We start from the raw sequence: 16391 nt of genomic DNA, 5'->3' as shown, positions 1-16391 counted from the left end.
CCAGTATACCTTTATTGGTTTAACACAATGATAAGGAATTTTAGTTTTAACTGTATTTAATGATAATTTACAACCTTTATACTTATGCATAAAGCATAATTATATTAATAAAATATTTTGTTTCAGCTGCCTGATCCAGAAATAACACAGCTGCAGTAAGGTAGATAAGCAAGCTCTTTAAATAAATAAAAGAATAAATAAATAATAATCTGACTTTGCTGCCTATGCTCGACGCAAACTTGCTTACAACATGATGTCATTGCTGGGTGCATGTGTGCCCTTATGAAACGAAAACATTACCTCTGTTTCAATTAACACTAGAATCCCTGAAGCCTACGAAAAAACTCATAATTCTGGGCCACCTTAAATTCTTTAGTACCTCTCCATTAGCGTCTTTGGTTTTGCAAATGTGTCGATCAGCACAAGCAGCAAGCAGACTGCTAGCCCATCCCCCTACCACCGCAGCTCAAGTCAGACTAATAGTTCCCCCAGCTCAAGCCTGTTTATCTGGGTGTGAGATACCTGGAGTTGTACAGGGTAAATCTCTCTATTATAAAAGGAAATCCTGGGACGAGACTTTCTCTGAGATAATTTCAACTACCGCGAAACAATACTTTTTGCTAAGAGATCTTGACAAGTCCCAACCTCCTCTCAAACATTTACAACACAGGTGTTGAACTCTAGGCCTGGAGGGCCGCAGTGGCTGCAGGTTTTCATTCTAACCCTTTTCCTAATCAGTGACCAGTTTTCATTGCTAATTAACTCCTTTTCCCTTCATTTTAATAGCCCTGTTTTTAAGGATTCAGTTCTCTCAATTGATTCTTTTCTTCATTAAATGGCAACCAAACAGAAATGTGACGTGAAATGAGCCAACAGATGACCAGCTAAGCTGGGGTTTCAAACTCCAACCAATTTCACTCCAACCTGTTTCTTAATGAGAAGCCAATTCTTGCTGTTAATTAAACCTGCTACTTAATTCCTCTGCTTGCTGCTGCTCTCTTTCTGCTACAGCAGACATTTCCCAAACTGTTGATTTTCTGTTTCTGATTATTGACCTGAGAGATCAAACTTAATGAGACCCTCATCTTTCTTTATGTTCAGATAATGTGGTTAGCTGATCACCTGTTTTCTCATTTTGTGTCTCATTATTGTTTTGCTGCTAATTAAGGAAATAGAAGGAACTAAGGGGTCTGAGTCGAGTTAATTAAAACTAAGGCAAAAGAAGCTAATTAGCAGCAAAAACAGGTCACTAATTAAGAAGGTGGTTAGAATGAAAACCTGCAGCCATTGCAGCCCTTCAGGACCAGAGTTTGACACCCCTGATTTACAACAACGCACACGGTCCAATCACTTCTCATTTGTGTGAATGCTTTTGTCAGACACAGTCCCTGCGCTCTCAGCTCCAAGTTGGGTCAGAAATAAAAGACAAAGAGTAGAAGACAAAGTAGAACGTCATAAAGAGGTTCAAAAACTTTGGTGCGATACACATGCAGAGCAGGTTAGAGGTAATGAAAGTACTAAATTTCGGAAGTCTCTAAAAACTGATTGTTAACAGTAATGCGATCTTTACTCAGACCAAACAGAATTTATTACTCGGTGAAGTAACGGAACAGCTAAAAGAGATACAATATATGGACATAGGTGATATGACAGAAATATGTAGTTATTATTTAGTTTTAAACTTTAAGTCGGAGACTTGTAGATCGTCTAATTTGTGTTGCCATCAGGGAAAAGAAGTGTTTCTTCCCAATGAACAAGCATATGCGCGAAAATTAAAAGATTTGTTGTTTGGTGAAAGTGAAATCCACATACATGTGCGGCAGAGACGCGATGTGGCTGGCACACCCACGGTCCACTCACTTCTCATTCGTGTGAATGCTATTGTCAGACACTGTTCCTATGCTCTCAGCTCCAAGCAGGATTGGAAATAAAAGCCAAAGAGTAGAAGATAAAGTAGAACGTCGTAAAGAGGTTCAAAAACGTTGGCACTATACAAATGCACAGCAGGTTAGAGATTATTAAAGTACTAAAAATTAAAAGACTCAAAAAACTGATAGTAAAGATCACATTAGTGCTAACAAACGGAAATTATTACTATGGTGAAATAACAGAACAGCGAAAAGAGATCAAATATATGGACATAGGTGATATGACAGAAGTATGTAGATATTGTTTGGGTTTAAACTTTAAGTCGGAGACTTGTAGAGTGTCTAATTCGTGTTGCCTTCAGGGAAAAGTACTGTTTCTTCCCAATAAAGAGGCTTATCCGTGAGACTTAAAAGATTTGTTGTTTGGTAAAAATGAAATCCATATACGCGAGCAGCACAAATGCAAAAGTGGCTGGAGCATAGCGCAGGCTGGGGATTTGCGAGCAAAGCGAGCAGGGGGCCCCCTAGTAATATATCGTTATTGGGAACACATGCATTTCATGTGCGTTGCGTGTTTACAACGATCTGGGTAAATGTAGGATGACAGGAAATGAGAGGCAAAAAATGTTGAACACACACCTAAAACAGTAACTTTTTTCATGTTATAGTACTAATGACTAAATTTTGACATGAAATGTATAATGTGTGAAGGCTGAAGTCCAAATATCAAATAAACACTTTCACAAAAAGTACAAGCATAACAAAACAAGTGCACTTTTATTCAAGAATATAACAAAACAAAAAGAAATTGGGTTAGGGTACAATGCTGACACAATTGCTATGGCGGTGCAGTGGTAAGAACTAGTACTGGGAGGTATATCGATTTATACCGAAAACCGTTTATTTATTTTCCTTATACTGCAACACCGGTTTAAATAGCCTAAACAACGTTCAGAATGTGGTGCAGCGGGAAACTGTTTAAAGGGGGACCTTTTTCACTGCTACACCGCTAAACGTGTGCAACTGAGTACATGCGTTAGTGGAGGTATTGAGCAGTGAAAATGGACAGAGAACATTCTGAAACTGAAGCTGTAGCAGACGATAAAGTTGAACATGATGACACAGAAGAACTTTTGCTGAAAAAAAGGAGCTGTGTCTGTTGTCTGGAGATACTTTGGTTTTTAAAGGTTGGATGCGGACCAAACAACTATTTACTGCAAATGCTGTTGAGCTAAAGCTGTCGCCAGCAACACGAGCAGTTTGCTGCACCACCTTAGCCGCAAACATGCTTTGGAGTACCATGAATGTATGGAACTAAGATTGGCACCCTCCACATCCTCAGGTAAAACTGAAAAAGCTAGAGGACACTCGAGTCAGACGTCACTTGTAGACGCGTTTGCTAGAGGTACTGCCTACAACAAAAAAAAGCAAGTGGTGGATCGAGATAACCACTGCCATTACAATCCATATAGCTAACATGTCAGTGGACAGAGATTGCTAACATTAACAGAAAGTGTAGTTGGTTTACAAAAAATATTTACTATGTATTCCTTTTCTAAGACATGTTCAGTGTAATACAACTTTTGACAAGCACCTCTGGATATTTTACTAAGTCTAAATGCTTCTTTGGATGGTTGAAAATATGTTGTCAAAAGTATAGTTTAAGTTGTTTGGAAAATTTGTTCAGTACAAAGGTTGTATATTTTGACTGCAACTGTCATGGAATGTGATTCCTTCTCTTCATTAGTGCCACCCCCTTGAAAACTATCATTTTATGGGGCCATGCAAACCTGTATTAGTACTTGTGTGCATATTAAAATGTTTTTTTGTAAAATGTACAATTCTTGTGACAGTGGAATAGGTTATTCTTAGCCAGTCTACTGCAGTAATTGCAGTGGAAAATCTGGTTAACATCCAGTCATGCATGGGAAAAAGTACCGTTGAATACTGTGAAACAGGTATAATTTTGAAAAATACCATGATATAGAATTTTGGTCATACTGCCCAGCACTAGTAAGAACTGCTGACTCATAATCAAGAGGTTGTGGGTTCAATTCCGGGTGCTTCCTAAATTTACTATTTTCAGTAGTGAACTGCTCTTATTGTTACTATTTTAGAATAAAAACATACATTTGATTTAAGTCTGTAACAGCCGGTGTAAATTTATGGTACTTGTAAAAGTTATGGCCCAAATATTTTTGCACATTCTTTCTTTCTTGTGACAAACAATTTACCAATATTTCATAACTTTAATGTATCTATCAAGTTATCTAATTTATGGTACTCTTAGCTTAGGATGGTCAGACAATTTATAACTTAGTGGTAAAACAGCTTTGACAACAAGGGTTTGCACAAACAAGTACAAGAATCAAAGCTTTCCATCACCAGGATATCTAGTCAATCATTTGTGTGTAATATCACAAAGTCTAGAAACCCACATGTATTTTAGTTGTAAATAATGACATACCCGATGGAAACAAAGAAGCAATATCAAAAACAGAGATATGTCTGAAACAGAGAAACAATTTTGTCTGGACATCGAAGAATGCATCAGCCCAACTGGTGAAATTAAAAGATGCCGAGAACAACATCTTCTTTTGACACTCAGCAAATTTGATAAAACCACACATATCCAGACCTTGCTATATTTTCTTCCATTGCTATTGTCCTGTTTTAATAAATATTACTTTGTTTTTAAATTTCTATACTTTATACTTGTCTAAAATGAATGAAGTAATAAAGTAAATACAGGGTAACTGGGATAAGGAGATTGCTACTGTCTTTCTCACAGGGCTTAGTAGGCTTAGAGAGATTAACCAAAAGTGTGAACCTCACAGTAATTACTTGGCTACTGGTTTTAACCAAGTGTGCCTTGTTTATTCTCAGGAATCAAGTTGTGTCAGCTTTAGATTTAGGTTATATCTCGGGACATGGTGAATGTATGTCAACCTCTACATGTCTAGGTTATTCTCTGGGACTAAAGTAGCCTTAGCAGGGCCCAAGACTATGACTAAAATGGTTACAAAGGCAACCAAAAATAGGCTCTGGCGATTATCATTTCTACTTAGTTTGCCAGTGGCGAATGAAATCATTGATACTTTAAACTAATTATATTATAACAAATGCAAAAGGCCATTTTTTTAATAGTGCTATTAACATATGTGCGAGGTTTCTCCTTGGAGATTCGGGAGCTGCATTCCACTAAAGGCTGGTTTGCACTTGATGCATCCACACCGCGTGCAAGGGCAGCACAGCAAAAATAATGCCAGACTTGGAGACACGTACACGCAGAAACTTTTGTTAATTACACGGTGCTGCAGGCTTTGCGGACATGAATCCCAAATGGTGAATTTCAAGGATAGGTTGGTTATGCTTGTTCTAGAATGATCGTTTGGCTGAAAATGACTCAACAGGTCATCAAAACGAAGGGAAGAAATGCAAAACATTTGAAATGCATCTGTCCATTGTGTACAAGACCTGTTATGAAGACATCTGTTCCCCATGGAATTCAGAGTTTCTTGTGATTTGGGACAGGTGCACTAAGGTGTCATCGTCACAGATCCCATGTTCGAATGTCTTTGGGTGCCTTTTCTCTTTTGATTTAATGCATGCTCCATGCAAAATGCCAGCCGGTCCTTCAGTAAACATGCACACACAGCAGCCTGCCTGCTGTTTCCTTACACACACAGAGATAGACAGATAGAGAGATAGACAGATAGATACTTTATTAATCCATCCATCCATTTCCCAACCCGCTGAATCCGAACACAGGGTCACGGGGGTCTGCTGGAGCCAATCCCAGCCAACACAGGGCACAAGGCAGGAAACAATCCCGGGCAGGGTGCCAACCCACCGCAGGACACACACAAACACACCCACACACCAAGCACACACTAGGGCCAATTTAGAATCGCCAATCCACCTAACCTGCATGTCTTTGGACTGTGGGAGGAAACCGGAGCGCCCGGAGGAAACCCACGCAGACACGGGGAGAACATGCAAACTCCACGCAGGGAGGACCCGGGAAGCGAACCCGGGTCCCCAGGTCTCCCAACTGCGAGGCAGCAGCGCTACCCACTGCGCCACCGTGCCGCCCCTACTTTATTAATCCCAAGGGGAAATTCACATACTCCAGCAGCACCAAACTGATAAAAACAATATTAATTAAAGAATGATAAAAATAAAGTGCAAGTTAAAAAGTGCAAGGTGGAGAATGTGAGGCCGGTATAACAGTCAATAACATTGTATAATGTTACCGTTTACCCCCCTGGTGGAATTGAAGAGTTGCATAGTGTAGGGGAAGAACGATCTCCTCAGTCTCTCAGTGGAGCAGGACAGTGACAGCAGTCTGTCGCTGAAGCTGCTCCTCTGTCTGGAGATGATACTGTTCAGTGGATGCACTGGATTCTCCATGATTGACAGGAGCCTTCTCAGCGCCTGTCGCTCCGCCACAGATGTCAAACTGCCCAGCTCCGTGCCTAGAATAGAGCCTGCCTTCCTCACCAGTTTGTCCAGGAGTGAGGTGTCCCTCTTCTTTATGTCATATATCACAAAGTCTGTGTTTTAACGTTGCATCAGTTTACCGGATCATTAGAATAAATGTACTAATCCACTTTCACGGCATATGTGGTGACTTGCTCTTAAACATTTACTCAGGTAGTTAACACAGGAGAGAAAGAGAAAAAAAAAACATTTCCACAGAAAAGGCTTGGTTGTGGAACTCAAACTTCACCTCTGTCATATGAGTGATTAAGACCACATGAATGAAAGTGTTCTCTCAAAAAAAAAAAAAAAAAAAAAAAACCTTGCCTGTCATGACCATGCCTTTACACTGGGGTAAGATTTCATTTTCATAGCAGATACCATATCTTATAAACCTTGTTTTCCCATATATTACATGCACAGTTGATAAGAGCAGATTGAAACTGATCAAATGTTTTAAAAAAGCATTCAACTGTTTATCGGCTGTACCCCTTTGCAAAATAACCAGTGTGTCGTTAAAACTGAGCTAAACCTATTTAAAATGACAGCAGGTAGTCATTTGTCACTTTTTTCTCTCCAATGTGCCCTTTTGTCATATGTAATTGAAGGGACACATATCCCTAGCTGGAGCAGAGTCTCTGTTTGGTGTTTACAAAATGAACACTGGACCACTAAAATTCTTCAAATGGTTGTAGAAAGTCTTTTAAATCACTTTTTTGTCTACTGTGGCCTTCTGTTCATCCACTGGGGACACTCATTTCCATTGCTGCAGCAAAGCTGTGAACATGTGTGCCCCCTGCATACTGCTTGCATAATAAATACTTGAATTATAAAATTGTTCAAAAATTATTTAAAAAGTTGTAAGGAGGTCTTCTATATTACTTTCAAGTCAACTGTGCCCCTCTGCTCCATCCATTCTAAGGGACACATTTCCTTGGATAGACCTTTGCCATATAAATGCATGCCCCCTGTCTTCTGCTTGGAAAATGAACACTGGAGAAAAAAAGACTATGACTTACTACAGATGCTATTGAAAACATACCACTTCAACCCCTAAACCAAGTGTGAGCTGAGAGTAACCGGTGTGGAATTAGGCTGTCCTATATGTACACCTTCTGCAGTAAAGACACAGCGCTCGTTGCCCTATATTTACTGGGCACTTGACAGTGTGAGAAACATTTGTGGGTAGTCTTACTAACAAAAGAGCCTTATTGCACAGATTTTCACAATATTCTACACGTCGTTGAGATCATTCTTGTTCTGCGTATTTCACATTTCATTATTTGTCACTTAAACTAAAGCTATGGGTTCCTTAATTTTTTCTTTTAGAAGCCGCTAGCTCCTTGAGGTGAATTTTTGTCTGGAGTCCTGCATAGGTCTACGTTATCTCCAGGGACCAAGTTAGCCTTAGGTTTACATTACAGCCAGGCATACTGGCATCCCGATCATGCTGTAACTAGTAAGTCTCTATGTAGGGTACTGAAAAGTGAGTGGCTGGGCAACCATCACTGATAATCAGTGCTTGTGTGCGTGTGAAAGTTAGGGTGCAAAAGTAGACCAACCCAATGACAAATTTGCTGAGTTGCACTCAATCCATGATACTTCACAGAAAATCACCAATTTCATGCCCTATGTTACATTTAGAATGTGTTGAATTGGAATGACCAGATTAGAATGCCTGAATTTCAATATTTAAATAATGGAAAGCAACAACAAATTTGCACAAAGTAATGATGAAAGTTTTACTAGTGATAACAAAAACAGTGACTTAAGAGGACATGCCTGTCTTGTCCAAAAAATGCACAAGAAAAAAAAAAAGTTTATATATTTAGGTATTCATATTTGAGTGCCATGATTTTATGCAGACTAAGTTACTTGGACCAAACACAAACTAAATAACTAAAAAAATATAAAGAAATCTAAACTTATTAATGTCAAAAGTACAGCAACTTAATATTCATTTTATTCTTGACAAATTGTGTATTGGGCGGCCACGTGGACCGAACTGTGCCACGAGAATGTCTGCTAGGAGGACATTCACTTTCATTCAGCTAGATAAGACCTATTTACATACAAACTCTTTGTGCTTGACAGGCACAACATATCTGATAAAGTAGCTTAACTTGTGCTTGACAGGCACAACATATCTGATAAAGTAGCTTAACACTAGAATTACCAGACCCTATGAAAAAACCTGTAAATCCGCCCCACTTTAAATCCCTTTGCACCTCTCCGTCAGCCTCTTTTGTCTTCTAAATGTGTTGATAAGACCAAGCAGCAAACAGCCTGCTATACCATCCCCCCACCGCCGCAGAACTGGCAAGAAGTTCTCCCAGTTTCTGCCTTGATTGATTATCTGGGAGTGAGCTACCTAGAATTGTAAGGGGAAATAATTTCATGTGTGTTCTGTGTCTACAACAATCTATGTAAACACATCATTAAAACAAACGTTTTTTATGTTTTAGTAATAAACGACAAAATGTAGACATGAACTGTATAATGGGTGAAGGCTGATGGCCAAATATCAAATAAACACTTTCATAAAAGGTGAAAGTACAATACGACAGCTTCCGTGGTGCAGCAGTAAATCTGCTGACTTATAATCCGGAGGTCGTGAGTTCGAAACCAGCTCCCCCGCAAATTTACAATTTTGGCTAGTGAGCTACTCTTATTGTTAATATTATACAATAAAAACATAAATTTGATTTGTTTCTGTAACAGCCGGTATAAATTTATAGTACTTGTAAAATGTCAATTCGTTACCATTTCAATTCAATGTGCAAAAACTGTAATAAAGTAAAAAAAAAAAAAAGGAATTGCAATGGTGGAAGAGGTAAACTTGACTAGGTATGACCTATTTACACAACCCAGAGTAAGACTGTTCTTAGTTTACATGTATGCTGCTTACTTTGCATATAGCAATTTCTAAGAAGTAACTGACCTTCTTACAAATTTTGATTATTCTTTTGTTGAGAGATTCTACATACCCTGAAACAAGCCCTTCAGTTTTCAACACAGCATTTTAAAAATAAAAAAATACATAAAATGTTGAACACTATGCTGCTTTGTGCACCACCAGCCTACTTCCAGCAGGAAGTAATTGTTAAAAGCAGCACGGGCTAACGGACATTGACAACTGTTACAAATGATAAGAAAAATTGCTTATTGTATTCACCATATTCGCCAGTTGATCATGTTTTAGTCATGTGTGCTGTGTGTTTACATTGTGTAAACCATTCAAAAGTGTGGGCTCACTTTAATAAATGTAATTAAAACGCAATATATGTAAAAAAGTAGTTGCATGTAATGGGGTTAACATTAGCAACCTCATGAAACACAAACACAAAATTGCATAAATGTGAAGCAGTGCAGCATGTTTGACTGTTCCAAGAAAGCGACTGCTGAAACATACAAAAATGCAGCCTCCCAGCTCCGATGCTGCTGGAATTAGCTTAATGGAAAATGCCACAATGTGTAAATCTCAACATCATCAAGTCAAGGTAACACTAATTATCATTATAAAAGTAAGTAATTATACTTATACAAGTAAGTCTACAGTTATTCATTCAGGACAAACAACAGTGAGCAACAGTTTTCATTTTTATTCAGACAGCATCAGTCAAGCAGCAGCCACATCTTAATCAGTGGATACCAGAATTCAGACACTCAAGTCCACCCCAATCTCCACCGCTTGACAAAGAAACATGACAAAGTAAAAAACAGCAGAATTTCACAAGGTTGTTGCAGTTTATTGTGAAAGATTTACAGCTCATCACTACAGTGGAGTCGAGTTAGTTTAGGTATGCATAGCAGAGCATAAACCGCTAACTGCTAGGTACCTTAAATTTGAACTGAGCTGTCCAGACAGCCAGAGATAAGTTAATTTATAACTAGCCGACTGCAAACAGCAGCCGTTTACAGGAGTGTGCACTTGCTCTCTCTCCTCTCTTTGTCTCTTTTTCATTATCCCCCCCCCCCCCATTTTTATTTCATTCTCTCTCTATCTTTATTTTTCATTCTTTTCACTCACTCCTCTTTCTTTCTTTTTTGGGACAACTTTCTTTTTTTAAGAATTTTATCTAGTTTATTTAATTATTATTAATGACAATTTATGATGTGGCTTCTGCCTTGATAATATTAATCTTAAATATGTTATCCAGACTTTGAAAAACTGTCCACATTACTGCCTAGGAGCAGTGTGCATTATCCTGTTGTTTATTTTTAAACTCAGCAACAGAATGATGAGTAATTCTCAACCAAAGCCTCGAACAGCACTTTTTTTTTTTGATACAACAAGCTGTACCCGCTATATTAAAATAGTAACGGCTTCAAATGAACATATGGACGGGTCCAACCATCCTACTGCCACGTTACTGATCAGAGCAATTCTCCAGTATCCAAACCGGAAGATCTTATGTGTGTTTAGGAGGTTTTTGTTTGTTTTGACTCTCTAATATTAAAATAATTGTTGAATCTGTACACTTCATGTCATGTCTTTATTTCTTGCACCATATAAGGGAGAGTAAAATCAATAAGAGTACTGATAAGTACTGGTATTGATATCGGTATTGATAAAATCCTAATTATACCCATCTTTACCATCTACCATAGTAAATAGATATGAGACGTCACCTATTTGCGGAAGAGTGTGTCTGTAAAAATACACATTATTACGTGTTCTGGATTTTAACATGCAGGTATTATGAAGAAGTAGCCTTTATAAACAGGGTTATAATGAAAAGGTTAAAAAAAAACTTCCTCTCTCATCAAAATGACACAGTATCTTGTACATAAAATATAGTTTCATGTACAAATGATTTAATATGTCATATGTATGAGATATTATGTGATCATCATGGCGCCGCAGATGGCAGCCTCGGTGCCCCCTCGTTACTGGTGCTTTCTCTGTTTTTGTTTGTTTGTTCAGTGATAAGCTGTTCCCCCCTCTGATCACATACAGCAGAGAGGAACTCTTACACATCGGTCAATTCGCTGGTGAAATTTTTTCACTGTCTTTCACTCAAACAGAATACTTTACAGAACTTTTAGTCGGAGGAGCAGCCGCCCTTTACGGAATTAGAAGGAGACGCCGACGAGGGGAAGCGAGCCGGAGCGCTTGTTAAACTGCGCCACCGGGGATTTCGAACTGCGCTCCTTCAATACACCTGGCGAAACGTCCGCTCTTTGGCCAACAAGATGGACGAACTGCTTCTGTTAAACAGAATAAACACGGACTTTTCCAGATCTGCCGTCCTGTGCTTCACTGAAACCTGGCTTGGTGAGCACATCCCCGATAGCGCATTATACCTGCCGAGCTTCCAACTTCTCCGTGCGGACCACGTCATGGAGCTCTCGGGGAAAATGAAAGGAGGCGGAATCTGTTTCTACATAAACGAAGGTTGGTGTACAGATGTCACAGTACTAATCAAACATGCAGCCCTCACTTAGAGTCTTTTTTCATTGACTGTAAACCGTTCTATTCACCGCGGGAGTTTTCCTCGTTTATACTGGTTGGTGTTTACATCCCACCTCAGGCCTGTGTTAGTGAAGCATTACAACTCCTGGCTGACCAGATAACTAACATGGAGCACAAACACCCCGGACTCCCTGCTCATTGTTCTTGGTGATTTTAACAGAGCAAACCTCAGGCAAGAACTGCCAAAATTCAGTCAGCATATTAAGTGTCCTACCAGGGACAAAAACACACTGGACCCACTGCTACACTACATTAAAGGATGCTTATCGCTCTGTCCCTCGTGCTGCCCTGGGACTCTATGACCACTGTTTGGTTCATCTTCTCCCAACTTACAGGCAGAACTTAAGATCTGCAAAGCCTGTGGTGGAAAAACGGTGAAGAGATGGACCCAACGAGGCAAAGCTGGAACTACAAGCCTGCTTTGACTGTACTGATTGGAGTGTTTTTGAGTCTGCAGCGACAGACCTGATGAGCTTACTGACACTGTGACATCCTGCGTCAGTTTTTGTGAGGATATGTGTGTGCCCATGAAAACTTTTCGCACATACAACAACAAACAACCCTGGTTTACTACAAAACTCAGGCAGCTTCGTAAGGCTAAGGAGAAGGCCTACAGAAGTGGGGACAGAATCCTGTATAATCAAGCCAGAAACACATTGACAAAGGAGATCAGAGTAGCAAAGAGGTGCTACACTGAAAAGCTGGAAAATAGGTTTACAGCCAACGACCCTGCATCAGTGTGGAGAGGTTTGAAAGACATCACCAACTACAGGAAACCATCCCCCCCCATACTGAAGAGAACCATCAACTGGCCAACGAGCTGAATTTGTTCTAGTGCAGGTTTGATAATCCCTCTTTCACACCTCTCACCCACGCCAATCAAAATACAGTCCCAGCACTCACTACCAAGCCCCTGCCCCTCCCCACTGACACCATACCTGCACTCAGGATCTGTGAAGGGGACATGAGTACAACTCCTCAGGAGACAGAAGATCAGGAAGGCACCAGGTCCAGATGGTGTGTCACCCCCATGTCTTAAAGTCTGTGCTGATCAGCTGGCCCCCATATTTACACAGATCTTCAACAGATCCCTGGAGCTATGTGAAGTTCCCTCCTGCCTTAAGCATTCCACAATTATCCCGGTTCCAAAGAAAACTTCCATTGCAGGGTTAAATGACTACAGGCCAGTCGCCCTGACGTCTGTGGTCATGAAATCCTTTGAAAGACTGGTGTTGACCTACCTGAAGGACATTACAGACCCCTGCTTGACCCCCTACAGTCTGCTTACCGAGCAAACAGGTCAGTGGATGATGCAATCAACATGGGACTGCACTACATCCTGCAACATCTCGACTCTCCAGGGACATATGCTAGGATCCTGTTTGTGGACTTCAGCTCGGCGTTCAATACTATCATTCCAGAAGTCCTCCACACCAAACTCACTTGGCTCACTGTACCAGCTCCCATCTCCCAGTGGATCAAAAACTTCCTGACAGATAGGAAGCAGCAAGTGAGACTGGGAAAAATCACATCCAGCACACGAACAGTCAGCACTGGCGCCCCCCAGGGATGTGTCCTCTCTCTTCTGCTCTTCTCCCTCTACACAAATGACTGCACCTCAAGAGACCCGTCTGTTAAAATCCTGAAGTTCGCAGATGATATGACAGTCATTGGCCTCATCAAGGACAGTGACGAGTCTGTATACAGACGAGAGGTCGAACAGGCTGGCCCTCTGGTGCGGTCAAAACAACCTGGAGCTGAACAAGCTTAAAACTGTGGAGATGACAGTGGACTTCAGGAGGAGCCCCCCAGTGCTGCCCCCTCTCACACTACTCAACAGCATTGTGTCTGCTGTGGAAAACTTTAGGTTTCTGGGATCCACAATTTCCCAGGACCTAAAGTGGGAACTAAACATAAACACAATTGTTAAAAAGGCCCAGCAGAGGTTGTACTTCCTGCGCCAGCTCAGGAAGTTCAACCTGCCTCAGGAGCTGCTCATCCAATTTTACTCTGCAGTAATCCAGTCTGTTCTCTGTTCATCTATCACAGTCTGGTTTGGCTCAGCCACAAAACAGGACAGGAACAGACTTCAACGGACAGTCAGGATTGCAGAAAAAATCATTGGTGTTGATCTGCCCTCCATTCAAGACTTATACAGATCTCGAGTCAGGAAACGGGCAGAAAACATCATTGCAGATCCATCACAACCCTGGTTACAACCTTTTTCAACTTCTTCCCTCTGGTAGGCGCTACAAAGCACTGTACGCCAAAACTACCAGACATGTGAACAGTTTCTTTCCTCAGGCCATCACTCTCATGAACACTTAAGTCAATCTCACAGGATCAGGGGACAATACTAGGTAAAACCGGAGTCCAATTCCTTTTATGTGTACATATACTTGGCCAATAAAGCTGATTCTGATTCTGATATCTAAATTATTATGATGGTATATATGAAATAAAAAGATATTGAAGATAAGCAAAATGTAGTTCAGGGTAAGTTAATTAATCCACATAATACAATTCAATTGGGTTTGCTTCCCGGGTCCTCCCTACATGGAGTTTGCATGTTCTCCCCGTGTCTGCGTGGGTTTCCTCCCACAGTCCAAAGACATGCAGGTTAGGTGCATTGGCGATCCTAAATTGTCCCTAGTGTGTGCTTGGTGTGTGTGTGTGCCCTGCGGTGGGCTGGCGCCCTGCCCGGGATTTGTTCCTGCCTTGCGCACTGTGTTGGCTGGGATTGGCTCCAGCAGACCCCCGTGACCCTGTGTTAGGATATGGCGGGTTGGAAAATGACTGATGACTGACTGACTGACAATTCAATGTGTGGGACAGCAACATGGGTCATGCCTGGACAGGACGCTACTTGATCACTTGTCACACATACGCATTCTTGAAGGATCGGTTTAAAGTCGAGTTAAACTGCATCTTTGAAACAGGGAAGAAATGGAAGAAATTGAAGAAAGCCCATAGACGGAATGCAAAAATTCAGACAGTGCCTAAGAAACTCAAGTGTAAAATCCAGGAATCTTGAAAAAAATAAAATAGCAGCGCTAACCACATCTTAAAGTTGTGCAGGCTGGACTGGCAGCTCTAAATTGGTTTCAGTATGTGAGCATTGGAGAGTGATGAACTTGTGCTCTGTTCAGGGTCAGGGTCTTATCCTTCATTGTGTTTCTGGAGTAGCAGGGGTGTTGTACCATGTAGGCTTTATAGATACAATGAGAAGTGAAGTTGTAGTGAATAAGGGACATGAGCTGCCTCAAAAGCTTGAATATTATAATCTGTTCAGTTAGCCAATAAAAGGTTTCATTTTATTTCATTTGTGTTTCTGGGAAAGACTCATACCTTCGCAAGCACACACTACTGGCATAACTGGTTTTGGAACACTGATGAATTCCCTGATCATTTTCTTTATGATATAACAGCACATGAGGATTCTCTTTTTGCAGGGTATAATGAAAGCATCCACAACATGCTGAATAATATTTTCACCATTATTTATAATGACCCCCATTTTTTTGATAAACTGAACCCACCCAAATGAGTATCATGGTTACAGAGAGTAGGCATGAAATTTTAAAGTTGTGGTCAAATACTTCTCAATTAAGAAAATATGTTTAGTCTTTCATGTGCTGTAAAGTAAATAACATCCATTCCCATTTTCATACCCAATGCGAGCCTCTGAAGATTTCAAAATATGAACACTGACCACTGTGTCACCCGATCACACTGTTTGAGCATATACATAGCAAATAATCAAACTGAACTGACACTTAATTAATAAGGTTTCTGTCACTGGATTGCACACAGCACACTTTATTCTGATTGGTTGTGAGATTCAGCCCCAACAAGGGGCAATCACATTTGCTTCTTGCTTTACACCAAGTGCTGATGCATTGACCACCGGCTCCCTTTGATCCTACACTTAGTGGACCATTCAGTTCATTTCACTTGATTGCTCACTACGTACGTGCTTAACCACTTCCTCATTAGCTGTTACTAAATGGCTGGAGCATGTGAGCAAAATGATACTGACCCCATCAGGCAATTTTTTTGTGAGAAAAGTCAATACTTCTGTGAAATACAGTAATCCCTCCTCCATCGCGGGGGTTGCGTTCCAGAGCCACCCGCAAAATAAGAAAATCCGCCAAGTAGAAACCATATGTTTATATGGTTATTTTTATATATGTCATGCTTGGGTCACAGATTTGCGCAGAAACACAGGAGGTTGTAGAGAGACAGGAACGTTATTCAAACTCTGCAAACAAACATTTGTCTCTTTTTCAAAAGTTTAAACTGTGCTTCCATGACAAGACATAGATGACAGTTCTGTCTCACAATTAAAAGAATGCAAACATATCTTCCTCTTCAACGGAGTGCGCGTCAGAGAGAGAAAAGCAAACAAATCAAATAGGGCTGTTTTAAGTATGCGAAGCACCGCCGGTACAAAGCTGTTGAAGGCGGCAGCTCACAACCCCTCCGTCAGGAGCAGCGAGAGAGAGAGAGAGAGCCAGACAAAAACAAAGTCAAAAATCAATACGTGCCCTTTGAGCTTTTAAGTA

The 16391-nt window shown here is 40.5% G+C and overlaps 1 protein-coding gene across 3 annotated transcripts in view; it reads right to left on the bottom strand.

Moving 5' to 3' along the window:
- Window positions 1–16391, bottom strand: part of ints10 (integrator complex subunit 10) — a 321144-nt gene that overhangs the window by 152597 nt on the left and 152156 nt on the right. The window lies entirely within an intron of this gene.

This window comes from Erpetoichthys calabaricus, chromosome 5, assembly GCF_900747795.2.
Source record: "Erpetoichthys calabaricus chromosome 5, fErpCal1.3, whole genome shotgun sequence".
Classification (NCBI taxonomy): Eukaryota; Metazoa; Chordata; class Cladistia; order Polypteriformes; family Polypteridae; genus Erpetoichthys; species Erpetoichthys calabaricus.
Note: the sequence above shows the minus strand (reverse complement) of the source record. Positions and strands in the feature narration are given on the sequence as shown.